The sequence below is a fragment of the Rattus norvegicus genome, chromosome 1 (assembly GCF_021556685.1).
Source record: "Rattus norvegicus strain SHRSP/BbbUtx chromosome 1, alternate assembly SHRSP_T2T, whole genome shotgun sequence".
NCBI lineage: Eukaryota > Metazoa > Chordata > Mammalia > Rodentia > Muridae > Rattus > Rattus norvegicus.
In genome coordinates this window covers 146,440,686-146,468,530 of record NC_141534.1, presented here as the reverse complement: position 1 = coordinate 146,468,530, position 27,845 = coordinate 146,440,686, and the positions used below count along the sequence as shown (strand labels likewise).

The 27,845-nt window shown below is 48.5% G+C and overlaps 1 protein-coding gene across 6 annotated transcripts in view; it reads right to left on the bottom strand.

The window, feature by feature from the left end:
- Zfp710 (zinc finger protein 710) overlaps nucleotides 1–12,853 on the bottom strand; it is a 69,860-nt gene extending 57,007 nt beyond the window's left edge. Inside the window, exon 1 of one of the 6 annotated variants that reach the window (XM_087655652.1) lies at nucleotides 12,700–12,853. The gene's annotated coding sequence lies outside the window, so the exon portion shown is untranslated. 6 annotated transcript variants of the gene reach the window in all.
- Nucleotides 12,854–27,845: the final 14,992 nt, after the last annotated feature.

Below are 27,845 nucleotides of genomic sequence, written 5' to 3'. Positions count from 1 at the left end.
AGAACAGAATGCCTATCAGCCCAGCACTACCACTCAGGATAATAGGCAGATGCAGAAGTACCATCCTAAGCTGGGGGCTACCCCTGACTTCAGTGAGTCCCTGGTCAGCTACGGACACAAAGTGAGACCTTGTCTCAAAAGGCACGCAAGCTGCTAGTCATGGTGGAAAGGACTTTAACCCTAGCACTTGGGAAATAAAGGCAGGAAATCTCTACAAGTTCCAGGCCAACCAGGGCTATATTGTGAGACCTTGTCTCACAAACAAATGGGCAAATAATTAGAATTAATAATTAATTAACAATTCCTTTCAATTAAATATAAAGGAATGGGGGTTGGGGATTTAGCTCAGTGGTAGAGCGCTTGCCTAGCAAGCACAAGGCCCTGGGTTCGGTCCCCAGCTCCGAAAAAAAGAAAAAAAGAAATATAAAGGAATATGGGGGACTAAATTTTGCAGGAGAGTATGGAGAAAGCGCATGAGACCTGTAGTGTGTATTCATGTATGCAGGCGTACACGAGAGCGGGTGCACAGAGGGAGGCCTAACAGACTCAGATACATCCACCTTTTTTTCCTGAGAGGGTTTTTCATTGGCCTCTCCTCTCCCCAGTGCCGAAATTTCAAGCACACACTACACGTGACTTTCTTTTAAACTTTTGTTACATGGATCCTGGGGCTTAAACGCGGGTCCTCCTAACAGTGTCTCCCTATCCCAGCAAGCAATTTTAAGTCGGCCTGACAAAACTAGGACTTTGGCTCAAAAGAGAAGGCACTCGGCAACAAGTTATCCATCCATTGGTGCACAAAGCCGGGTGTCAAGGGGTACAGGAAGGAAGGAGGCCGGTTCACGGTGAGTGGGGGTGGAGTGGGATGGTGGGGGTGGGCATCAGAAAGGGGGAGTTCCTTGGAGACTGTTAGCACCTAATTAATTTGTGGGATTAAAGAAGGGAAAGAAGCTGAGTGTGGTGATGCACGCCTTTGATCCCTGCACTCAGGGATACTGAGACCCTGTCTCCAAAAAAGAAAAAAGAGGGGGGGGGCTACTGTGACAAATGAATGTGACCAGAGATGTTGGGGACTTGCTATAAAAAGCCTTTCAAATCCCTTGTACTGTCTGGGAGGGGAGGGGGGCCAGGCACAACAAACAGTGCTCACCTTTAATTCCAGTACTGAGTTTGAGGCTAGCCCTACATACTGAATTCTAGGACAGATAAGGCTATCTCAAAAAAGAAAAGAGAAAATTAGGTACGTACAGCCAGGCTTTTGGGAGGCACAGACTGGAAGACTACTACAAGTTTGGGGATCGACATCTAAGTTCCAGGTCAGCTAGAGCCAGACGATGAAGCTCTGTCTCAAAACAAAACTAGGGGCTAGGGATAAAGCTCAGTAAGTGGCACAGGCTAGCATAAAATGCAGACTCCCGGGGTTGGGGATTTAGCTCAGTGGTAGAGCGCTTGCCTAGCAAGCATAAGGCCCTGGGTTTGGTCCCCAGCTCCGAAGAAAAGAAAAAAAGAAAAAAAAAATGCAGACTCCCATCCCCAGCACCATATGTGGATGGGGGCACATCTATGATCGCAGCTAAATAGATAAAACTATACCAAACGTAAATGGACTGAACTCACTTGTTAAACAGCACAGATGTCAGAATGTGTCATAAACCAAAGGCAGTCTAGCTGTGGGCTGTGCCCGGGGCATGTGGCCAAGGGAGAGCCCTCACCACTCAGGCTGAACCAGACGTGTGGAAGAAAGCCGAAGGCTGAGGACTGTGGCCAGGGCACCCAAGTACAGCAAGGACAGGATGGGGGAAAGGGCGGAGATAACAGAATCAGAGGAAAAGGACCAGTGAGAAACCAGATCCAAGCGGGCCAGGCTCTTCCTGACATAAACCATGTCAGGCAGACAGGGAAGAAGAGGGGGGAAATGAATTCTAGTGTGAAGGGAGACACACAGGAAAGGAACTGGGAGACTGGCTTGTCCTCAAGTGTAGACAGAAACCTAGAGCCCAGGATGAGGGAAGCCCATTCCTACAGAGGCGGCCTGGGCAGGACTTGATGGGAGGCAGGGGGAACAGCCTAGGGAGGCAGGCATAGGTTTTCTGCTTGGGCAAGGGTGAAGGGGCCGGATTCCAGTAGGGCTGTGTGGAGGGAGGACAAGTCAAGGAAGGCATTTCCACAAGGGGTCAGAAGCTAATAGAGTCGCAAAGATGGGACAAAGCATTTGTCAACAAGACAGTTTGTAAGCCCAAGGCCCACTATCGGAATCACAAAGTGAGATTAACCAACCACGCCACTGGCTTCCAAAGGGCACCTGACAATTCTCAAGAGGCCAGTTGGTTGAGGTCTGTAGGAAGACATGCTGGTGTGACATAATCCCAGCAGTCAAGTTTGCCTGTTGTGTTTTTCCAGGCATGCAGAACCTCCTTCACAACCAGGAAGCTATGCCATCCCTGTCCTACTGGAAATGGGATGGTCACTGGGGTGGCACCCAAGCCCACGTCCTTCCCCACCCCCAGACGATCCACACACAAGCAAAAGTCATCACCGAAGTTAGTTTTACATCTGGGCGTTCTCGCTGTCTGTAGAGATCTTTCTGACCTCATTTTGACTCTGTAGTTCCTAACTAGGGGTTCAGAGGGAAGACTGTTGGGCCACCGTGATCTCTTACGCTAAGCTCGGACTGCTTGGAAAATCCTCACATTTCCCACAGCTCTCTGCGCACTCCCAGAAATAAACACACAATAGAGCATATATATTTAATACCAGGAACCCGTACAATGGTGGGTATGAAAGACAGAACCAAAACCCTCTTAAAGGCTGCCCCACTTCTGAGAGTGATTTGACCCCGTTTGCAAACATGTTATAAGGAAAAATCATATGCATGAAAATCCAGATAGCATAGGAAAGAGTAAAGGAGACAGAAGGCCTCGGTGCTGCCGGTAAGGCACTGAGGGGTGGGGGAAGGGTCGGCTCTGGGAGCACCACACATTAATTAGGAGGTAATAAAACCAGTTATTTCACCTTATGATGCTGCTGACATGCATGTGGCCAGCTTTGGTTCTAACACCCTTTAATCTGTTCCGTTTGGGGAGCTACCCCAATTTCCTCTTGCAACCCCTTCCCCTAATTCAAGGGTACAATTCTTCAAAGGCTTTCCTTCCAGAATGTTTAGTCTTCAAGGCTGCAGTAATCTTGTTTGCTAATTCTTTGCTTTGCAAATAAGAGGTTGGATGCAATGATGACATGGGTTTTCAGAGGCAGTCTGGGAACCTGGCCCCATCCCATCTGTTTCCTTAGGAAAAACCTTCCTGTCACAATATATGAACAATTAGGAGATGCTTACAAGGGGAGTTGGGGGAGGGGCTCTATAACCTTTCTCTATCTCACCCCTATTCTACCTGTGACCAATGCTTGCTTGCTACATAGGACTTCCAGAAAGTTACTGTTTAAAGGAGCTAATTTAAATATCTAAACAGCGCTCCAAACAGTAGCACAGGCCTGCCTGCAATACCAGCACTCAGGAAGTGTAGGAAGGGGCATTAAGAGTTCCAGGCCAGGGGCTGGGGATTTAGCTCAGTGGTAGAGCGCTTACCTAGGAAGCGCAAGGCCCTGGGTTCGGTCCCCAGCTCCGAAAAAAAAGAACCAAAAAAAAAAAAAAAGAGTTCCAGGCCAGGGGTTGGGGATTTAGCTCAGTGGTAGAGCGCTTGCCTAGGAAGCGCAAGGTCCTGGGTTTGGTCCCCAGCTCCGGAAAAAAAAAAAAAAAGAACCAAAAAAAAAAAAAAAAAAAAAAAAAAGAGTTCCAGGCCAGGGGTTGGGGATTTAGCTCAGTGGTAGAGCGCTTGCCTAGGAAGCGCAAGGTCCTGGGTTTGGTCCCCAGCTCCGGAAAAAAAAAAAAAAAGAACCAAAAAAAAAAAAAGAGTTCCAGGCCAGTTTCAGGTACATGGCAAGATGAAGGGCAGCCTGAACCTATGCAGTTCTTTCTCGATTTCTACTCCCCACAAAAGAATGAATGAATGAATGAATGAATGAATGAGTATGTCAAGTACTTAGAATTGTGCCTTGCATATATATAGTAAGCATTGTCCTGGGTGATGCCTCCTTAGGAGGCTGAGGAGGAGGATTACAAGTCTCCCTGGGCTGTGTGACAAGGCAAGTTGAAGGCTAGCAATTTGGTAAGACCTTGTCTTAAAAAAGGGCCAGCAAGACAAGGTTCAGAGGATAAAAGTGCTTGCCACCGAGCCAACGACCTGAGTTCGATCCCCAAGGCCACATGGTAGTAGGAAGGAACTGACTCCCACAAGGTATCCTCTGACCTCCTCACGCACACACACACACCCTCTCCCCCATATAATTTTTTTTAAATGAAAGTGAAAGAAAAAAGAAGAAAGGGCTAGAAGTATAGTCGGTGGTCATGCTCTTGCCTTGCATTCATCAGACCCTGGGTTCTATGACCAGAGCTGAGCCTAGACCAGTGCTTCTCAACCCCCCCAATGCTGGGACCCTTCAATACAGTCCAGTTCCTCAAGTTACAGTGCCCTCCACAACCATAACTGGGATTTTGCTACTGTTATGAACTGTAATGTAAATATCTGATATACAGGCTACCTGATAGGAGACCCCTGTGAAAGTGTTGTCACACACACACACACACACACACACACACACACACACACTCACCATGCCCGAAGGGGTCCCAAACCACAATTAAGAACTACTACACTAGAGCCAAGAACTCCCTGAAGCTAATGAGTACCGCAGTCTTTTCCAGAATACCACATACATGACCTGCATGGCTTCAGGTAAGAACCCCAACCCCCCCACCCCCCACTGCAAGCACCCCCCCCATCGAGCCCCTCCCTGCAGTGACTTCAGGAGGCCAGGGACAAAAGTTCTGAGGCAATTCGAAAATGACTAAGTTTGAACCCATAGAACCACTGAGCAGGTTTCCCTGTGCGGTTTTAACTTCCACTTCTGGCAGGAACCTTACACCTCCCTTCCCTAAAGCCCTTTGACCTTGCCCGGTTTTTCTTACTCCGGGCTAAATCTCCCTGCGTGTAGTCTGTGGCACAGAGCTCCAATACTTCTTACAACTCACTCTGATACTTCTCCAAAGCCCTGAAGGTGCCTGAGTGCCTACTAAGGGAAAAGGGGAGTCCCCAGGAAGGCAATGCGGGGTGAGGCCCTGGCCCTCCACAAGCTCGGTGACAGCAGAAAGCTCCAAAATCTAAGGGTCAGAGCCACCAGAAGGGACGTATGAGATTGCCTAATTCCCTGCTACTTGCCAGAGAAGTTGTTCCAGGTCACACCACTCCTCGCCTGCGAAACTAACAACCTCCCAGTTCAGGACACCCATTCACCTGGAGAGCCGCCTCCTTGGTGCTCTTGTTAAAAGCAAACCTTCCAGGAGCCCAGGAGTCTGCATTTCTACCAAGCTCCGAGGTAATCACATAGGAAAGAGTAAGATGCATATCAAAGTGAACACACTAAGCCAGGCCAGATGGCATGTGCCTGGAATCCTATGGGAGGCCATGAACGTAAGGCAAGCATGGTAAGGTTAACACATGCCTGCAATCCCAGCATTTACCTTCTAACGCAGGTTCAGGTGTTCAAGGCCAGTCTCCGAGCTACACAGCAAGTTGAGGCTAGCTTTGGTTACTAAAAACAAGCAAACAAAAACCCAGCAGTAGGGGAGAGACTGTCAGCAGGATAGCTTTGAAGGTTAAGGCACTGGCTGCCAAGCCTAAATAACCTGAGTTCAGTCCCCCAGGATCCACACTGTGGAACTGACTCCCACACAATGCACCATGGCACCCTTATGCCCAAACACATACATAATAAAGTAATAAAAGGTTTGGGAAGGCTTTTGGGTTAGACTTGTACAAGCTGTCTAGCCCCTTCCATTATTATCCAGAGGGCCTTTCTCTTCTTTACTGTCTCTATTTCCGAAGAAAGAAAAAAACTGAGTATACCCCCCTGGTTATAAAGCCCTCCATCCAAGCCGCTTCAGATATCCTTTCTTCAGGAACTGTCCCTCTACCCCTCCCTCCCTAATTATTGGCTCCTATGCCTCTGAACTTTTTCCTTTGAAGCATTATAACAACTATAATTAAAGAGTATTTGTGTAATTATTCGTTTAATGTCTGTCTCCCAGACAGAATGCAAGTCCCCAGAGGACAGGATAGCAAAGTGCCTAGAACCACGGACTGCCCCAAAACAAGCAGATGCTGGGCCCTACTCTTCGCTGGGCCAGCACTCTGGACTTTACACCCGTGGGACATCTGCTGGAGACCTCAGCAGATGGTGACTGCCCTTGTGTGTGTGTGTGTGTGTGTGTGTGTGTGTGTGTGTGTGTGTGTGTGTGTGTGTGTAAGGTGCATTTGTGTGTGCAGGTGCCTATGTTTGCATGCAGGTGGAGGCCAGAGTGTCCTCCTTCAGGCACCATCTACCTTGTATTGTGAGGTAGTCTCCTGGACTAGTTAGACTGGCCAGCCAGAGAATCCCAGCAATCCTCCTGTCTCCACGGTCCCAATTCTGGAGTTACAAGTGTGTGCATCATAGAATTCATGTGGGTGCTGGCTGATCTGCTAACTCACAAGAACTTTACTGCCTGGGCCATTTCCCCAACGCTCAACAGTGCATTCCTTAACTTTAGATTTCCCGTCCGTTGAAATGTATTCCAATAGGGTAGGGATGTAGCTCAGCAGTACTGCACATGGGCAAACCCTGGATCTGATTCCTGGCGTCACCTGTGTTCATGTGTGTGCAATTCTTGTCAAGTACAAAGACAGTCCTGACCCGGTACTGCTACTGGAAAGTAATTAGGCCCTGGAAAATAAGCACACCCTAGTCAGCAGGAAGGCTCTGTTGCACACGGACAATCTCTCTCCCTCTCCCCCTCTCTCTCTGTTTTCTTGAGACAGATTTTCTCTGTGTAGCCCTGGCTGTCCAGAAACTCACTCTGTAGACCAGGCTGGCCTCGGAACTCAGAAATCCTCCTGCCTCTGCCTCTGCCTCCCGGGAGTGCTGGGATTAAAAGTGTGTGACACCATCGCCCGTTGACAATTTATCCTTCCACTAACCTTTAATGAGAACCTAAAGGCTCCTTTGAATGAGTGGAGAGGCCTGACCATGTGATCATTCTAGGGAAGCAAAGTCAGAGGTCGGTCTGTCTGTCGCTGAGATACCAGCTCTGTGCCCCGGGACAAATGACTTAACGGATCTGTGCTGTTGCTGTTTCCCCGGGCCACCGAATGAGAATGGTAATGTTTGCCAGCGCCCACAAGTGCGATGGGAGATGACACTTATATATTCTTTAGCATAATCCTGGGCCTGAATACCTGATTATATTATTCTCCCAGTGTCTGAGTCCAATTCGAAACCTCTCTATTGTCTTGTAGAAGTCTCCACCTCGTGGCTCCACCCACTCAGGATCCACTCCTTCCCAACCCCCTCCTGCCTTACCTGTCTGGAGCTTGTTTGAGACAATGAATCACAGCACAACTCTGCAGCTCCCATCAATCACTTCCCCGGCCCTGCCTCTGTGTGTCATTTCTGAGCTCCTCCAGGGAGGGAAATGGTTTTCCTAATGTCCAGAACATCATTCAACAAGTATTTATGAAAGGCCAACTATGTATTAGTCTTACAAGGGCTTAGCGGTGGACAAAGCAAATAAGCAATAAATACATAAATAAGATGGGGTGTGTGGGGGGCGGGGAATCCAAGGTCTCTGCCCCACTAAGCATTCCAGCAAATCTAAACCCAGAATGGAGAACGAGTGGCGGAGGCCCTTCCTTCTTCCCCTGTTCTTCCTCTCTGGCCAACCCTAAATAAACCATGCACAAGTACAAAGTATGAAGAAAGTATTCAGGATCAAAACCTGGTAATTTAGGAACATCCTGATGACTAAACTTCTACCCTGCTGTACTGCTAGACTTTAAAGGAGTCAGTGTTAAAATAGCAAGCTCTCCCAATAATTGCCCTGGCCTGCCCAGTCCTCCAGAGTGGCATGTATGCATACCTAGAAAATAAGGCAATGCTACCTCAGCCTGCACATGTACTACCAGCCTGTGGCCTCATGTCCTTGCAGCCATTTATGTGTGGCTGGGAAGCCCTAGCAGCAGTAAAATAATGGCCTTGAGGAGAGGGTACTGGTGGGGGTTGGGGATTTAGCTCAGTGGTAGAGCGCTTGCCTAGCAAGCGCAAGGCCCTGGGTTCGGTCCCCAGCTCCAAAAAAAAAAAAAAAAAAAAGAGGAGAGGGTACTGGAAACAGATCCCAGGGGCTCGGATTTGGGTGCCTTCCCGACTACTGACTCTGAGGTCAACGGGGTGATCTTTCTGCCTTGGTTGTTTTTGAACAACCTCTCTAAGGTCTTCTAGCTTTGAAATCAAAGGAATGGCTCACAGAGACCTTGCAGACTCGGAATGCTTCCTTCTGCAAACTGAGTAACTTGCCTGGGGCCTAGCCTTGGAAAGACATGAGGGATCTGTGGGTGACCAAGCCAAAGGAGGAACCTGCACCAAAAGTCAGAGCTGGGTGCAGGGGGTAGTGGGCCTTTCCACTGGTGTCTTCTGGAATGCAATGGATTCTTCCTTTTCGTTTTCCAGGATTCCAATGGTTCTCAACCTTCCTAATGCTGCCGGACTTTAATACAGACCTGGTGACCCCCAACCATAAAATTATCTCATTGCTACTACCTAACTGCATTTTGCTACTGCTGTGAATATAATGTAAATATATATGATATGACCACACCCCCAATGGGATTGAGACCCACAGGTCTTCTAGAAAAAAAAGAGCTATGCTAGAGCCAGGCCTGTAATCTCAGCACTTGGGAGCTCGAGACAGAAGGGTCACCAATTCACAGCCAGTCGGGGCTAGGTAGTGATACTGTCTCAAAAGAAAGGAGCAGGCTTATTAGAAATGATCTCCAGACCACAAGGCAAACCTAAACTAGAAGCTAATCAAAATCTCTGGTGATCCTTTTGTTTCCCCCCTCCAACTCAAAAGGTATCAAGACCTTGTCTGTCTCCTTGGCTCTAAACAAGGAGCCTAAAATAAAATGCCTGGTTGTGATCCGAGGGACCTGAGCAAACAAATGCCTCCTACACCACGGGGCCAAGGGTCAGCTCCGAACAGCTGGGAGAAGACAACCAAGACACTCTAGATGACAGACTGTCCCCACCCCAACTCACTGAAACTCTTGGCACATGGTCACTCGGGAAACCAGGCCAGACTGGCCATTCTCCCTACCCCAAAGCAAGCAGCTCTACCCAGTGGCCTCTTGCAGCAAAGCCAGCTCTGCAAGGTGGCTGGAGCTGTAAGGGATCAATTCAAGGTTGTGCTCCAAGAACAGCAGGTGCCCGGCCCAGGGTTACTAGTGGGACGAGAGAGTAGACAAAACCACTAAGCAAAGGTCTCAAAGGTAAATCTGCTTTAAAACAAGTGAAAAAGATGAAGGTCAAAATCAAAACCAGACAGGCCCATCAGCTTTGATGAGCATACACTCACATCTAAAGACGGTTAAGGACATTTATTTCCCCCTTCTCAGACCAGCTCCCTGGACCTTTGAAGGTCCCTTAGGAAGGCCCTCTATCCCCCACTCCTGTTCCCATACACCAGTTCTTCTCTTTGGCAGAAATGAACTTCGCTTTTTACTTACACACATACAAAGGCAAGGCTGAGAGGGCAGCGTCAAAGCTGGCTGGATGACCCCCAACAGCACAAAGTCCTCTGCACACCTGTGGGGGAGTTTTGTGAGCTTCCGAGGTACCCACAGGGACTAGTTAAGTCTTCAGGTGGACAGAGGCGGAGAGTTTCCATTGTAAACGGAAAGAAAGGGGCTCAGGGTGCCCTTCGAAGATAGGGCACAGGGCCCGCAGGTCAAGTGTCCCCTCACTGGCAGGCTGGCCGCTAAGACCGTGATAGAACTCCGCAGTGTCCGGGTAAAAACATACCCAAGGCTACCGCTTGGCCTGGTCGGAACCATCTCGCAGGGCGTAGAGATACATTAATGACCGTTTTGGATTAGTTAAAGCCCACACAAGCACCTCCCTGGGCTCTTAAATCTTCCCAAACTACAGTTTAGACTGGAGGGAAGCAGTTGCAGGGACCATAAAAGTCATCTTAAAAGGCAAGTTGAAAAAAAAAAAAAAAAAAAGAAAAGAAAGAAAACCAACAACCCGCTACGCACGAGTTAGCAAGTCCGCAGCTGGGGGGTAGGGGGGGCTGGCACCGAGGCCGGCTCGATGGGGTCTGAGAGTCCTGGAAGGAAGACCACCCGATTCGGGGGGCTCCTCCGTCTGACGCCGACGATCACGCCCCACAGCTCCGTCCAATTAGGAAAATGACCGCGAGGAGAGGGAGAGGGGGCGGCGAGGAAGGGAGGCCGAGCCACGGGAGGCTCGAGATCAGCCGTGGGGATCTACCCACCCGTTCCCGGCACTGGGCGAGCGCCTTCAACAGGTCGGAGCCGAGGCCACCGAGGGGGGCCCGGGTCCCACCATACCGGCCTGGGGACGCCCGCTGCCCTCGAGGGGCGCCCGGCACGCCAGCTGCGCGCTGCGCCCTCACCACCCTGCCGGCCCGGCCGCGCGGCCACCCCACCCGCTCCCGGAGTAAAAAGTTTGTGGGCAGCCGCAGGGGCGGGGCGGCGAGGGGTGAAACTTTGAGTCCCGGGCCGGGTGCGGGGGGAACGTCCCGGAGCGCCGCGACACCCACGTGCGGGTCGGAGACCGCCGCCGCCGCCTCCCCGGCCTCCCGCGCCGCCGCCGCGCTTTCCTTTCATTTTGCTTCTCTGCCTGTGCCTCTGCCTCTCTGCCCCTCTCTCCCTCTCTCTCTCCTTCCTCTCTCTCTCTCTCTCTCTCTCTCTCTCTCTCTCTCTCTCTCTCTCTCTCTCTCTCTCTCTCTCTCTCTCTCTCCCCCCCTCTCCCTCTCTCTCCTTCCCTTCCCCCTCTCCCTCCTCCCCCCCTCCAGACGCCATCTCTCCCTCTTTCCCCCTCTCTCGCTCCAGCTCTCCGGCATGAGGGAATGTGGAAGTGAAAGGAAAAGACGACATGTTTGCAGCGCGGCTGCGGGCCTGCGCGCCGCCGTCCCCGGGGAGAGGCGGGGGGCGGGTCGACCGCGGCCGCAGCGACCCACCCCCGCGCCCCCAGCCACCCCGCCGCGGGCTGCCGGGGGGCTGGCGGGGCCGCGGGCCGCACGGGACACTCACCCTGGGTCCGGGCGCGGCTCCTCGCGCTGGGGGCCCTCGGCTGGCCGGGCCGGGCGGGCCGGGGGCTCCTGCTGCCCACCGCCCGGGTTGCTGCTGCGCGCCGCCTCCACGCGCGCCCGCCCTGCTCTGCCACCCTCCCTCCGGCTCCTCTCTTTCTCCCCCTCTCTCTCTCTCCCTCCTGCTCTCTCTCGCGCTCGCTCGCTCGCGCTCTCTCCCTCCCTGGAAGAAGGGAATGAGGCAGGGCTGACGTGAAGGGATGCTAAACAGCTCCTCCTAAGCCAGCTCGCAGAGGAAGAGAGACTGAAAAGCAGCCCTTTTATCTCTCTTTTGTTTTCTCACTTCCTTCCACCCCCCCAGCACCCCCCTCTCGTCGGCCCAAGTTTTCTTTTTCTCTTTCTACCGCAGAGAGGATTTTTCTTCTTTTCTTTCTCTTTCTCTCGCTGCAACTCTCCTACTCGAATTGCAAGCCTGGAGGCTTCTCTTTTTTTTTTTTCTTCCCCTTCCCTCTTTTCTTCCTCCTTCCTCCTTTCTTATTTCTCTAAAAGGGTTTTGTTTGCTGTGGGAGTTTCGTTTGAAAATCGAGTCACGCCTTTTTCCTTCTTTTCTTTCTCTCCCTCTTTTTTTTTCCCCTCCTCTCAGCAGAAAAGGGGAACAAAGATTAACAAGCGGGGGAGAAGGGAGCGTCAGAACCTCGCATGGAAATGGGGGGGGCTGTCCCTGCCAGGCACAAAGGGGGCTCGAGAGAACAGCCCCCCCAGGAAGTCTGGGGTGTCCTATCCCAAAGAAGAGCCAATGGGGTGGGGGTCCAGGGGAGCCCCTGAGTGCCCAGTCCTTCCGAAATACGGGCAGGGGCTGAGCCTGCCCCCTCCCCAGTCGGGTGGAAGCTGGGGGTGCTGTTCACTTAATATATTTTTTAAGTGGGCAGATGGGACTTAGAGCCAACGTCGCCGCAGAGCCCTGAACAGTAAAGAGCCTTTAAACAGCTGTTCGCTGAGCCCTGGACGGTCAGACTCGAGGGAACGGCTCCGGCTGCTATCGTCGGGCCCCGGGTGCGAATGGGGTTCAGAGGAGTTCGGGGCCCCTCGCGTCCTCCCCAAGCCCAGGGCCTAAGCTTGACCCCGGGGTGCACTGCTGGGGGGCGCCGAGGCGTGGTCGTTCGCTAAGGTCTGGGCCCTTGTGGCGCCCCGCGGTGCCCGGGGTTCGGCGTAGCCTGGCCTCCTCCCAACTCTGGGACAGGCCGGACACCCCGCCTCCAACCTCCCGGACACCCGCCACTCAGAGCTGCGCCGCTCTACTCCGACGCATGGGCGGGTACGGAGCCCGCGGACAGAGCCGGGCAGTGTCGCCACCAAGGGTCAATTATTCATGGGGCGCCTGGGCGTGCTCCCAAGACCAGCTCTGTCTTCGGCTTCTCCGGAGGAGTGGAGACAACACGGGGGAAAAGTTCCCAGAGCAAAGTTGGCCACATTTCTTATTTTCCCAAGTAAGTATTGAGCACCTGCTGGATGCCTGGCCCTTGGACTGGGGCTGCAGCTGGGCGAGAAACGTGAGGTCTCGGCAGGCCCAGACAAAGCGAGGGAAGCTGCGGCTCCGGACCAGGTCACCGAGCAGAAGGGAAGCCTGGATCCTCTCCCCTCCCTGCGCTCTTCCTTCCCCTTCCCTCCTTCCTCCGGGCTGCATCTCCTTGGCTCCACCCCTTCTCATCAATTCCTCCCACACTTCCCTGCTCTCCCTGGCTTTTCACTGGAGGGTCCCTTCTCCCAGCGAGGAGCAGATGCCGAGCCCCATTGTCTCTCCCCCAATGACTGCAGCCTCCCAGGGATAGGACCAGCCACTCCTTCCCCTCCCCCCAGCCCAAAGGCCTGGGTCTTTACTGACAGGCGCCCCAAGGCCACTGCCCCTCGCCCCACCCTACACCAGCTCACGGAGCTGTGAGCAATGACTCCAGTCATTCAGAACATGATTTATTTCTGGCAAGGAGTGAGAAAACAGAAGCCAGAGAGTTTGGTTCAGCAAGAAGGACCCGACCCCGTGATTTCAGGCTTAGCACACTGGGCCTCTAGTGACCCCAGCATCTTCACTACCCTTGCAGTAGGGAATGCAAGAAGCCACAGTTGTGTCATTACCTGCCCCTCTCCGGAACATGAAAACCATATTTCCCCCCAAAAAAGACAAAGTCCTCACTGACAGTCAAACAGTCATTCAACAACCATTTGCTACATGCCTGCTCTATGCCAGTTTCCCAGCCTGGTACTAAGGACCTAACCACCAGGGAGACCATCTCCTTGTTCTGGCTTTGCAAACTGGTAGAAGCCAGAGAGATTTGGGCCTCAGTCAGGCATCATAGTGCCAACACTTGGAAAGCTGAGGCAGGAGGATTGCCAGGAGTTTAAGGCAAGCAGGGACTACATAATTGAATATCAATCAGGTTGGCCAGGGCCACTATGGCAAGACCTTGTCTCAACAAAACTAAATAGAGGGAGGCACAGTTGTACATAGACTGTAATCGCAGCTTCTAGACGGTAGAGACAGGAAGAACAGAAGTTCAAGGCCAGCCCCAGCTATGTAGCCAGTTCCAGGGTGGCAGGGGCCAGAGCCAGGTGTGGTGGCACAGGCCCTTAACCCCAGCACTTGCAGGGCAGAGGCAAGCAGATCTTTGTGAGTTAGCTAGCCTGGTCTACATAGTTCCTGGACAGCCTGGTTTCTACAGATCTTATCTCAAAACAACAAAAACTTGGGAGGGAACAATTTGCCTACAGGGCAAGAAGGGACATTCTTCTAGATTCAAGGAACCGTTTTAGAAGCCAGGCCTGGAAGTACATGCCTTCAATCCTGGCTCTGGGGAAATAGAGGCAGATGGAGCTCTGTGACTTTGAGGCATCCTAGTCTACATAAGGAGCCCCAAGCTAGCCAAGACTTTGTGGGGAAGTCCTGTTTTTAAAAAAGGAAGGAAGAAAGAGAAAAAACTTCAGGTACTTGGAGTAATATAGAATGCACACTAGGGAATGAGGGTGGTTGTGAGCACAGTTGGGGGACGGGGTTAGTGTCAAGGAAATAGTCAAAGTTTATTTCTTTTTTCTTGCCAGCTTCCTGCTCTTCCAAATGACTAACAGGAAATCACTTAGACCCAGTAGCCTGACATATAGAAACGGAGGTAATGAAGGTTGGGTGTGATGTTATATGCCTTTAACCCCAGCACTCCAAGACAGAATCAGGCATATCTTGGGAGTTTGTGGCCAGCCTGGTCTGCATAGCAAGTTCATTGGGGGTGGGGGGAGATGAATCAAAGCAAGTAAATAAAAGGACTGAGGCAGAAAGATAAAAGTTGAAGGCCAGCCTGGGCTACATATAGAGACCATGTCCCAAAATAAAATGTAAGAAAGAGGGCTGGAGGGGTTGGGGATTTAGCTCAGTGGTAGAGCACTTGCCTAGGAAGCGCAAGGCCCTGGGTTCGGTCCCCAGCTCCAAAAAAAAGAACCAAAAAAAAAAAAAAAAAAAAAAAAGAAAGAGGGTTGGGGATACAGTGGTAGAGCAACTAACCAGCATTCGTGAGCCACCAACATAAATAGCTAAGTTCAAGGCCAGCTTGGGGTACATAGTGAGGCCCTGTTTCAAACTATTGAGGAGAGGGGATAAAGTGTGTGTGTGGGAGAGAGATCTAGAGGTTCTAGAGTGTCTTGTGTGCAAATGGTCAGACTTATGTGCCAAGTTGGTCAGTGACCTCGTCTATAAGGTAGGGATGCAAATCCCTGCTTCCCAGTGTGCATGGAGGCCTAAAGGAGCCCACACCTTTTGTGCTATTTGGTACATAAGCACAACAGCACATAGTAGCTTTTATTCATTTCTACTGTGACATGGGGGAGTGGCAGGGAGGTGTCCTTACTGCCTAAAAATGAGAAGATGGGGTGAAACCAGAGTGACTCACAGGCTGCAAAGGTAAAGAACCAGCTGTGGCAGAAACATTCCTTCAATGGTGCCTTGTGTCCCAGTGGGTGGCTGGAATGGGGGACACCCACATCTGCTCCAAGGTGGCCAGGGTGTGTCATCTCAGAAGCATGACAGCCAGATCACTGGAGTTCTAGCCTGCCTGGGGAACACAGGAATCCGTGGTGGATGAGCCCTATGAAATCTGCATAGGCTCCTAAGAGCAGGGAAAGAAATGGACTCCAATCCACACAGGGTGGGAGGGGGCTCTTGAGTTCCCAGAGTCCAAGACTCTCTTCCAAGACTCTTGTCCTTTACCAGGGCCCTGATTCTGGGCACACGGAAGAGGAACGTCACAGCAGCAAAATGCTGGTGGACAGACGGTGATCCGAGGAGCCAGGGTTCCACTTCCTCCATTGTGGATATTATGCATTTCTGCAGTGTAGTTTATTTCATTGAAGTACTGGGATAGAATCCAGGGCTTCCTACGTGCCGAGAAAATATCTCCAGACCACCTTTCTCCTCTTTCCTCAGGTCCTTCCTCCCCCCTTCTCCAGGGTCTCAGGAAGCCCAGGCTGGTCACAAAGTTGAACTCCTGATCTTCTGACTTCCTGTCCCGAGTGCTAGGAATACAGGTGTCTGCCAATACACACCTGACATTTTCTTTCCTTCTTCATAGCACAAATACATTGGGAAAAAGTTGAGAATCAAATAGGTAAGACTAAAAACCCCACAGAGAGACATAATGTTTTAGTGTATAGTCGAAAGCATTTCATCTCCCCATATTTGCATATAATAAAATGACACAGAATAAATATTGTTAAATAACTAGTAATATATATAAATGTTAGCCTGGTATGGTGGCTCAGCTATTAAGGGGGCTTCTGCTCTTGTAGGACTCAAGTTTGATTCCCAGCACCCACATCTGGCAACTCACAACCACCTGCAACTCCAGCTCCCAGGGATCAGTGTCCTCCTCTTCTGGCTTCTGAGAGCACTGACATGTAGATGACATATACATTTAAAAAAAAAACTATACAGGAAAACAATTGTCATCAATGCATCCCCAACTCAAAAGGCACACATGCATTTACCATATACACATATAAATAGATAAAAGTACAAGGAAGCAAATGTGATTTTTAGAAATGAATTTAACTCACTTTAACTCTAGGGTTGCCACCATTTTGGTCCAGTAATACGTTATAAATATCTTTTCTGTCTGTAAACACCCACAGTAACATTCACAACAGATCGCACTGTTTCATGGTATCTTTGTATACAAATTGTTGGGATATATGCAGATTTTCAATGTTATAAAACTGCTATGAGGCAGAAACAGTGTGGGTGTAAGTCTTTAATCCCAGCACTCGGGAGACAGAGACAGGCAGCTCTCTATGAGCTTGAGCCTGGCCTACAGAGTGAGTCCAGGACCAAGGCTATGCAAAAGAAACCCTGTCTTTAAAAACAACAACAAAACCAAACAGCCAAAAAGAAACTGCTGATAAACTTTTTTATTTTGCTATTGTTTCTGTTTTTAAAAAGCTACAATTAGCCTTTATTTTCGTTTTGGAATTGATTGATTTATTTTGTTGGGGTGTGTGCATGCCACGGTCTTCTACCATGTAGGTCCCTGGGATGGAACTCTGGACCTCAGGCTTGGCTGCAGTCCCCTCTTATCTGCTGAGCTATATCATCAGCCCTAGTGTGTCTTTTGAAACAAGGTTTTACTATGTGTCTTGGGCTGGCCTTGAACCCACTCTGGCCTGGAACTCTCAAGATCCTCCTGCCTCTGCTGGAATAAGAAGCATTAGACATTTTTTGTACTGTCTTTTGTGCCAGGCTTGCACTGCACTGTATCATAACTAAGTCAGAATTTGCAGATGAGGCATCTTATGGGGTTTTCAGTGCATGGCCTGGTTCATAGGAGCAGGGTCCCTCAGGATCTTCTCTGTCTTTGTCTCTGTCTCTGTCTCTTTCTCTCAGATGGGTTTCATCTAATCCAGGCTGGTCTCGTACTTGCTTTATAGCTAAGGATAACCTTGAAATCTGAATCTTTCTGCCGCTGCCTCTCGAGTCCTTCCGGGATCCCGAGTAGCTTCGCACCACCTTTCTTACCTATTACCTCCCTGAGAGAACCTGTCTGGGCAGATGCCCCACCTTCTACACTGACAGTAACCAAAATAATTAATGTTCATTGCTTGGAGTTGCTGGAAAGAATGAAATTTAGCAACTAGAGACAGAAAACACCAGACACTGTGTCTTGTAAATTGTAAAGCTCCTTGGTGTCAGGCCATCCCAGTGAGGGCCAAGCTCAGGTGTTACTGTTTAGCTAAACACCCTCCCTGATTTACTGTAAGCAGAGGAGAATCTTCCAGATTGACACTAGAGAGGGATCAGTGACACATGTAGGCCCCTTTCCAGCATTTTGGAAGCCCCGAAGTGGTCTCCCCTAGGTAAAATTTGAAGGTAGGTGTGTTTTAAGGTTCATGAATCAAAAAAAAAAAAATTTTTTTTTTTTAATGAATCCTCACTTTCCTTATGGGTCTTGTGTAAGCCAAGAAAAGAGATGGAGTGCACCCCTCCCTCGCCCCTGATTCCACTGACATCCACTAGAGTGATCCTATGGGGAAATTAATTGGTGCTTATTTAGTAAGACCCGTGTCTCTTGCCAGATGCTCTTTTTTTTTTTTTTTTTTTTCTTGCCAGATGCTCTTGACCCAGCACTGGAAAGGCGGAGGCAGAAGAATCTCTGAGTTCAAGGCTAGCCTGGCCTACACAGTCTTTTTTTTTTTTTTTTTCTTCCGGAGCTGGGGACCGAACCCAGGGCCTTGTGCTTGCTAGGCAAGCACTCTACCACTGAGCTAAATCCCCAACCCCCTACACAGTCTCAAAATAAAAAAAAAAATAATAATAAAAAAAAAAAACCAACAACAACAAAAAAAACAAACCAAAACAACAACAAAACAAAACAAAAGAAACCAAGACCAGTGTCTTCCATAGGACAAGCCAATGGAGACTTTTAGAGGATATCAGCAGTATCTAATTGTAATATCTAATATTCCATGTTTTCTTAGTTTTTGTTTTTTCTAGGCAGATGTTTCTCTGTGTAGTCCTGGCTATCCTGGAACTCACTCTATAGATCAGGCTTGAACTCCAGAGAACCACCTGCCTTAGCTACATGGTGAGTTTGCAGCCAGCCTGTGAGTCTCTGTTTTCCTTCTCCTCTCTCCCAGAAAGAAAAAGAAAACTAACAAAGTCAGTTGTGGTGCTGTGACGCATGTCTGTAAATCCCAGTATAGTGGGAGTGGGAGACTGGAGAACTAGGAGCTCAAGGTCACCCTCAGGTACAGAGTGAGTTTGAAGCTAGCTAGCTAACCTGAGCTAACTTCACACCCCACCCCACCCCCCAGAAAAAGAGGAAGAAACATTTGCCACAGAAAAGTTTCATAATGGCAATAAGCAGGCAACGGCCGGCTTCCTTAAACAAATGAGTAATATGTAAAGAAGACCATGATTACATTAATTAATGTGGGAGGGTAGGTTGATGGGAAGAAGCTGGGTCCATAGTTTTATATTACAGATTAAGGGCAGTTTGGGCTGGAGAGACGGCTCAGTGCTAAAATCAATACCGATTTTTATTCTAGATAGGACTTCTCTGTGTAACCTTGGCTGTCCTGGAGCTTGCTCTGAAGACTAGGCTAGCCTTGAACTCACAGAGATCTGTCAGCCTCTGCCCCTGGAGTGCTGGAATTAAAAGTGTGCGCCACCATGTCCAGTTTAAAACTATATTTTAAAAGGGAAAGTTCAATGGTTCTACCTCTTGGTTTTTGTTTTTTGTTTTTGTTTTTGTTTTTTTTTTTTGTAAGTCTAGTTCTAGAATTTTTTTTTAAAGATTTATTTATTTTTATTTATGAGTACACTGCAGCTGTCTTCAGACACACCAGAAGAGGGCATCGGATCCCATTACAGATGGTTGTGAGCCACCATGTGGTTGCTGGGAATTGAACTCAGGACCTCTGGAAGAGCAGTCAGTGCTCCTAACCACTGAGCCATCTCTCTAGCCCTAGTTCTAGAATTTTTATTTTATTTTTTTCATAACATGGGAATTGAACCTGGAGTTCTGCACATGCTGGGTAAGAACCTGATCACTATGCTAGGTCCTGAGCCCTCTCTTTGCTTTAATTAAAAAAATTATGTATATATGTACGTGGGAGCCTGTATGTCTGTATACCATGTGTGTACAGTGCCCAAGGAGGCCAGAAGGAGGCATGGAGCCCTAGGCTTAGAGCTAGAAGAGGCTGTGAGCCACCTTGTGAGTGCTGGGAGTTGACCCTGGGTCCTCTGGAAGAGCAGCCAGTGGTCTTAACTGCTGAGCCATCTCTCCAGCACTTTCTGCTTTTGATTGTGTTTATTTTTTAAGATTTTATTTTCTCTCTGTGTGTGTCTGAGTGTTTGAAGGGGCACCACGTGTGCAAATGTTTGTGGAGACTAAAAAAGGACTTCAGATCTCCTGGAACTGGAGTTATAGGCTGTTGTGAGCTGCCCGACATGGGTGCTGGGAGCCGGCCCTCTGGAGGAGTAAGCATTTTTAACTGCTGAATCATCTCTTCAACCCCTTGCTTTTAAATCTTCAGATATCATGCTAAGTTACCCAGGATGCCCTTGAATTCCCTCTGTATCCTAGGCTGTTCTTGTTCTGCCTCTGCTCTCTAACAGCTCGCATTATAGTCCCACAGTACCAGGCCCTGAAAGTTCTAGAAGTCAGAGAGAAGAATTCAGTCTTCCTAGTAGGAATGTTTACCGAAGTGTTTAGTATGTTAGCAAAAATGGAGAATAAAAAACGAGAACTGAAGGAAGAAAGGAACCCACAATTTGGGCATGCCAGGCAAACGCTCTGCCATTTAGTGAGTCATGCCCTTAATGGTCAAGGTTTAAAAAATGCTTCAGAGTGGAGAACGTTCCTAACACCCCTAAGAAGATAGTAAATTTTACATAAATCAGAATCACATATTTGTAAGTTTGTGTATACATGTATCTTACAAATCTTATATGTATTTTTCTATGTAAGAAAATGTACTTTAAAAAGTTATTTCCTGGGGCTGGGGATTTAGCTCAGTGGTAGAGCGCTTACCTAGGAAGCACAAGGCCCTGGGTTCGGTCCCCAGCTTCGGAAAAAAAAAAAAAAAAAAAAAAGAACCAAAAAAAAAAAAAGTTATTTCCTGCTGGGCAGTGGTGACACAACTCTAAGCCCAAAACTCAGGAGGCAGAGGCAAGTGGATCTTGGATTTCCAGGCCCCTCTGGTCCTCAGAGTGAGTTCCAGGACAGCCAGGGCTACCCAGAGAAACTCTGTCTCAAGACAACAGCAACAAAAATATATTGTCTTAGTTACCTTCTTATTGCTATGATAAGACATCATGACCAAGGCAACTTATAAAAGTGTTTAATCTGGGGTTTATGCTTTGGTTTCAGAGGATTAGAGTCTGTAGCCATCATGGAGGGGAGCAGGGTGGCAGGCAGGCAGGCAGGCAGGCCCTGGAACAGCGGGTGAGCGCTTACATCACGATCAAATTGAGGCAGAGAGAACTAATTGGGAAACCTCAAAGCCCAGCCCTGTGACATTCCTCCTTCAACAAGGCCATGCCTCCTAATTCTTCCCAGTTTCACCAACTGGGAAGCAAGCATCCAAATATATGTGTTCATGGGTTTATTCTCGCTATGTTGTTCCCATTTTTCCGGCCCCATGGCTCAGTGTGTGAGAGCTCTTGCTGCCAAGTCTCACTAACCGTGTTCCATCCCAGGACCCACACGGTGGAAGGAGAGGACTAACCCGTCCTCATATCTATACACACACACACATATATGCAAGATAAATAAATAATAAGTAGAATTTTAAAAAGTTGTCAGTTACTTCTATTCATTTTATAAGTGTGTTTTTAATTTATTTAAAAAATATTTCATTTGTTTGTGGTTGGTTTGGTTTTTGTTTTTTTGAGACAGGGTTTCACTGTGTAGCCCTGGCTGTCTTGGAACTCTGTAGATCTTACTGGACTCGAACTCGTAGATCTGCCTGCCTCTGCCTCTCAAGAGCTGGGATTAAAGGCCCAGTTTACTTAATTTACTTGTAATTGTGTGTGTGTGTGTACTCTGAGTTCAGATCTTCCAGATCCCCGGAGAACTGAACACAAGTCCTGTAAGAACAGCAAGTGCTCTCAATGACAGGGCTGTGTTTCCAGCCCTTTGTTTTCTGTTATAGAGGATTTGTCAGATTTCTTTTTTTTTTTTTTTGGTTCTTTTTTTCGGAGCTGGGGACCGAACCCAGGGCCTTGCGCTTCCTAGGTAAGCGCTCTACCACTGAGCTAAATCCCCAGCCCCGTCAGATTTCTTTAATGAGCAGACATTTTTCCTCTTTCTTGAACAAGCTGTATTTCTCCCCTCCCACGTTTAGCTTTGCTAAAACATCTAACATCTGGTAGGTAAAGACTGCACACAACTCTTGTATGAAGCTTGGTATGTTTGCAAATGTGTGTGCCACAGGTCACGTCACAGCAGTCAAGGTGATTTACAAGTACATCTCTCCTTTCCAGAACTTTCCTTATGTTCTTGTTTTGCTTTAATGGTCATTATTTTTGTTTTCATGTTTCATTGCTCTGAAACAACTATTTGGATATTTAGAAAACCAGGCATAAGCTTCTTTTGCATTCTCCTGCTGGTGGCAAAGGCATCCTGCAGACCCTTCTTTTGCATTCTCCTGTTGGTGGCAAAGGCATCCTGCAGACCCTTCAGGGAGCTTCCAGTTTGTGGGAGAAGCCGCCGGCAAATAGGGGTTATGTTGTATTTGGAGAACTGGGCGGAAAGAGGAACCAGCCCTCTGGTTGCTGATTTAAGCTCTGGATGGAATAGAGTATCTATTGTGGAAGTGTATTGTGCAAAAGAGAAAGGAGCTTTTTGTGAAGAGAGATAAAGAGGTTGTGGGGTGGGAGGGGGGAGGGGAGGAGAGGAGGAGGAGGAGACAGGGCTGGCAGATAGTCCTGGAAGGGGCCTGACAAATAACCAGCCAGTGGGCAGACTTCAATCAGGACACCCATCCGAATGTCCCAGCAGGGGACCTCTAAAGAGGTTAAAACCTGGGTCTGTGAGTCCAGGCCCAGCCCTGTACTCAATGTCACCTTCTTTTTTTTCTTCTTTTTTTCGGAGCTGGGGACCGAACCCAGGGCCTTGTGCTTGCTAGGCAAGCGCTCTACCACTGAGCTAAATCCCCAACCTCAATGTCACCTTCTTATGGGTTCAGTAAATAGTTATTGTTCTTGAAGATCCTGGCAAGCTTGAGTAAGCCCTGTGTTTAAGATCATTCCTTTGAATTTCACTTAAGCAATTCATTCAGTAATCAGTCTGAAGATTCGGGCCTGGCAGCTCACACGGATAAACCTAGCGATTAGGAGGCTGAGGCAGGAAGATTGCTGTGCATTCCAGGCCAGCCTGGGCCACAGGGCAAATTCAGGGAGAGGGGCGTGCGTGGGGGTGGGGGTGGGGATGGGGGGGTGGAGCCAGGGAGAGGAGGCAGCAGGCAAACCGCCACTGTTATAAGAATAGGAGCCTGAGCCACGTGTGGTGGAGCACGTCTTAAATCTCAGCACCTGGAGGCAGAGGCAGAGGCAGAGGCAGAGGCAGAGGCAGAGGCAGAGGCAGAGGCAGAGGCAGAGGCAGAGGCAGAGGCAGAGGCAGAGGCAGAGGCAGAGGCAGAGGCAGAGGCAGAGGCAGAGGCAGAGGCAGAGGGAGAGGCAGAGGAGGCAGAGGCAGAGGGAGAGGCAGAGGAGGCAGAGGCAGAGGGAGAGGCAGAGGAGGCAGAGGCAGAGGAGGCAGAGGCAGAGGAGGCAGAGGCAGAGGCAGAGGAGGCAGAGGCAGAGGAGGCAGAGGCAGAGGCAGTGGCAGGCAGACAGATCTCTGCGCTCCAGGCCAGCCTGATCTACCGAGTGAATTCCAAGACAGGGAAATCCAGGGAGGGGTTCTCTGGGTGTATGTGTCCTATTTAGTTTTGTCTGTGGTTTTTTAATTCTTTGTTTGGTTTCGAGGCAGTTTCACTATGTAGACCTGGCTGGCTTTGAACTTGAAAAGACCCTGCTGTCTTTCACCCCAGTGATTGTTCTGCCTCTGCCCATTGATGCTGTCTGTTTTGAGACAGGACTCACTAGGTAGCACTCACGGGATTCACTGGAACTCCTGTGAAGACCCAGCTAACCTCAAACCCACAGAAATCCACACTCCTCTCCCTTCGGGGTAGTGCTGGAATTAAAGGCATAAGTCAGGGCTGGAGAGATGGCTCAACAGTTAGGACACTGGCTGGGAAGATGGCTCAGTGGTTAAGAGCACTGGCTGCTCTTCCAGAGGTTTGAGTTCAAATCCCCACAACCACATGGTGGCTCACAACCATCTGTAATGGGATCTGATGCCCTCTTCTGGTGTGTCTGAAGACAGCTACAGTGTACTCATATAATAAATCTTTTTTAAAAAGGCATATGTCTGACCTGTGGATCCTTCCAATAATAAATTCTCTTTTGTAATCAAGTTTTCTTCTACTATCTAGTAGAGGGTTTTGGTTTTTTTTCCTCCTTTTGTCTTTGATGTTTCTTTTGAGACAGGGTCTCTGACAATCCAGGTTATCTGTCCTCAAGTATGGAATGCCATGCCCCTGTCCTTGCAATTTATGTATTTGTTTATAGTCCTGGAGATTGAACCCAGGGCCTCACTCCATCAGGCCTTGAGACATAACCCTCAGCCTAAGGGCAAGGTTTCACCTGATTTGGAATTGGAGCTATGACAGCAGGCCTCTCGGCAGGCAGTGGATGGAGTCTAGCTGAAGCTAAATGGAAACGCCTTTTGTTTGTTGTTACAGTTCTGGTTTTGTTTGTAGCTGCTTTGAGACAGTTTCTCCTTAGAGTGTCTAACACAAAATAACAAAACACAAAGAAAGCTTGCTTCATCTAGGAAGATTGGAGGGGTCTTTATAGAGAAAGATTGGGGGGGGGGGTGTCTTTTCTGCAGGAAGATGTGGGAAGCAACTAATTTGACCTTCAAAAGTTCACTTCCCATTCAGTAGAATCCCAGCTCCCAGCATGCATCAGCCTATGTCCCTCCGCTATCAAGATCAGTTCCTCTGGAAACTTACTTCCTGTTCCCATTTCACTCTCCTTTCCAACTTCCTCTAGCAAGCTCGGTGTTGGCTCCACCCTTAAGTTACCCAGACAATTTTTCTGGAGCTGAAACATAGTTTTTTTTTTTTTTTTTTTTGGTTCTTTTTTTTCGGAGCTGGGGACCGAACCCAGGGCCTTGTGCTTCCTAGGTAAGCGCTCTACCACTGAGCTAAATCCCCAGCCCCTCCCTTTTTTTTTTTGTTTTGTTTTGTTTTTTTTGGAAACATAGTTTTAAACAAAGATCTTATTTTTTCACCACAGGGGGAAAAAAAAATCCCAATAAATTTGAAAATGCAGATGTGAATCTGAAGCCCATTCCCTGTTCCCAAAATGGTATGACTGGAAATTAGTGCTAGGAACCACTTATTGGGGATTCTCTGAGGTAGCTCTGGAATAAAAGAAAGAAATCAAAAATAAAGTATCAATTTAGAGGACAGCACAATTTCTCTGGCCATATCTCCCTGAATGTATCCGATTTCCTCTAGTCTCGGAAGCTAAGCAGGGCCAGCCCTGGTCGGTCCAAAGATGGGAGTAAACAGAGAAAAACAAAAGAATCTCAATATATATTTATATATTTGTATATATATATAGTGTATATATACATATTTATATGTGAATGTGTATGGCTCAGTGGTTAAGAGCACTCACAGTTCTTGCAGAGGACCCAGTTTTGATTCCCATCACCTACATGGTGGTCACAACCATCTGTAATTCCAGTTCCAGGGGATCAGACACCCCCTTCTTATCTCTTCAGGCACTGAGCATGCATGTGGTGCACATACATACATGCAGGAAAAAAATCCACACATAAAATAATTTTTTTTAAAGTACATATTGGGGCTAGAGAGATGGTTCAGATGGTTCAGATGGTTAAGAACACTGACTGCTCTTCCTGAGTTCAAATCCCAGCAACCACATGGTGGCTCACAACCAGCTGTAATGGGATCTGATGTCCTCTTCTGGTTTGTCTGAAGACAGCTATAGTGTACTTATATAAATAAATCTTTAAAATATAAAATGACTCAGCAGTTAAGAGCACTGGTGGAGGGGTTGGGATTTAGCTCAGTGGTAGAGCACTTGCCTAGCAAGCGCAAGGCCCTGGGTTTGGTCCCATAGCACTGGTGGCTATTCCAGAGGAACCACATGGTGGCCAACAACCATCTGTAAGTACCGTTCCAGGAGGTCCAGCGCCCTCTTCTGGCCTCTTTGGGCATTGTGTACAGGTGGTGCACAGATTTAAATGCACCCATGTACACATAAAATAAAAATAATACATATAACATTTTTAAAAGAATCGAGGGCAACCCTGATTGCATAGAGTTTAGGCCAACCTGGTCCTCATGAGGCCTTGTCTCAAGAAAAAAAAAGACAAAGAGAATAAGTTAGAAAAATTAATTTATTAAAAAGCAAGCTGAGCGTGATGGCTCATGCTGTTATCCCAGCCCTTGAGAGGTAGCAACAGCAGGATCAGAAGAAGTTCAAGCCAGCTTGTTCAACTTCAGATCCTGTGTCAAAATAGATGAGAGCAGGGAGAGGCAAAGGAGGAGGAAGAGGACGAGAGGAAGGGAGAGGGGGAGGAAGGGGAGGAGGAGCGGGGAGGAAGAAGAAAATAGAAAGGAGTAGAATGAATACCTTTGCCCTTGGGCTTTGTTTTTGTAAAAGACAAAGTCTAGTTAATGCAGGACTTAAGAGAAGGGGTAGGTAGAATAGCGAAGAGAAAGAAGTTTAAGAAGAACTAACTTTGACAGCACACATCCGTAACCCCAACTCAGGAGGGTGAGGCAGGAGAATGTCAAGAGCCAGGCAGGCCTGGGCTACACTGGGAGAGGCTTTCTCAGAATAAAATAAAAATTAGAGGTTTTGTGCTTTGGATCAAAAAACATGCTCGCTCTCAGGACCCCTGAAGCCAGCCAGCAGTGCCGTTCCGGGAACCTGGAGCCTGGAGCCGGGCTGGCAGAGGTGGGTTTGAACTGCAGCCATGCCCTGCTTCAGGCTCCATCCTCTCTCACTCTGCCAAGATGTGACTGGCTGTCCCCACGCACTTCCCCTCGGTGGAAATCTCCTCTGCCTTTCAGCACATGGCAGACTAACCTTACAGGACCAGGAATCTTAACCAATCCTCCCTCCCTCCAGTCACTTCGGTCCTGTAAATTGTGTGAAAGGTAACCAACTCAAAACACTATCAGGCCGGCTCTGGTACCTTTAATTCCAGCCCTTGGGAGGCAGAGGCAGGAAGAATCTCTGTAAGTTTGAGGCCAGCCTGGTGTGTAGATCAAGTTCCAAGACAGCCAAGAAACCCTGTCTTGAAACAAACAACCCCTCAACCAAACAGAGAAAGAAACAAAATGGTCTTATTACATAGTTGTAATTTTTGGCTGCTGAATTCTCCTGCTCTACCGAACTGGTGGGGCAGGCAAGAGGCACTTAAATGAAAGTTTGGGGCAGTAGAGCTCAGTGGTAGAGCCCTTGCCTAGCACTTGCTTCCTAGCTCTGCAAACACTGTTTTGGGGAATTAACTGAGGGAGAATTTAACAAAGGTGTTACAAGCACTGATTTCTCAAAACTCTTGGTTCAGAACATCGGGACTAGAAAAAAGGATGTCTTTTAAAAGGTTCAAGGCAAAAGTGGACCATTTCTTTTTATATAGATCAATTAGAATAGAGATAATTTTTTTCACATGAAGAAAACTAGACTCCCCCGCCCCCACCCCACAGAGGGACATGAGACTAGCTGAGGCCAGCAGAACGGGACAGCGCTTTACAACACTTGTTGCTTTTTATAAAGGACCAGGTTTGATTTTCACAACTGCAGAGGCTCTGACGCCTGCCTTCCTCTGACCTCTGAGGGCACCATGCATCTGTATAGTTCATATGCATACATTGGGGCAAAATATACACATAAATAAAATACATCTGAAAAATGTAAAGAAGGGCTGGAGAGATGGCTCAGTGGTTAAGAGCACTGACTGCTCTTTCAGAGGTCCTGAGTTCAAATCCCAGCAACCACATGGTGGCTCACAACCATCTATAATGAGATCTGATGCCCTCTTCTGGTGTGTCTGAAGACAGCGTACTCACATAAAATAAATAAAGAGACCTCTTTTTTAAATTGTAAAGAAAAGAGAAAGAGCCGAAGCCAGTGAGGTGGACATCAGGTAAAGGTGCTTGCTCCAAAACCTGAAGACTTGAGTTCCATCTGGGGAACTCATGTGAAGGTGAAGCATTATCTTTTGACTTTCATATGCACGTGGTATATGCACTGGCAAACATCACACATGCATCATGCACACAGACACACATGCAGACACACATTCAAACACTATCATCATCACAACCATCATCATCACCATCATCACCACCATCATCATCACCACCATCATCATTCCCCACCCTTATTATCATCAATGAAAATGAAAAACTAAGGTGAGTCACAATCAAGGAAAACCTGATGTGAGCATCCGGCCTTCACACACAAATACTCACACATGCAAATGTACCTGCATGCACACACCCACAGGAATGGCACCTA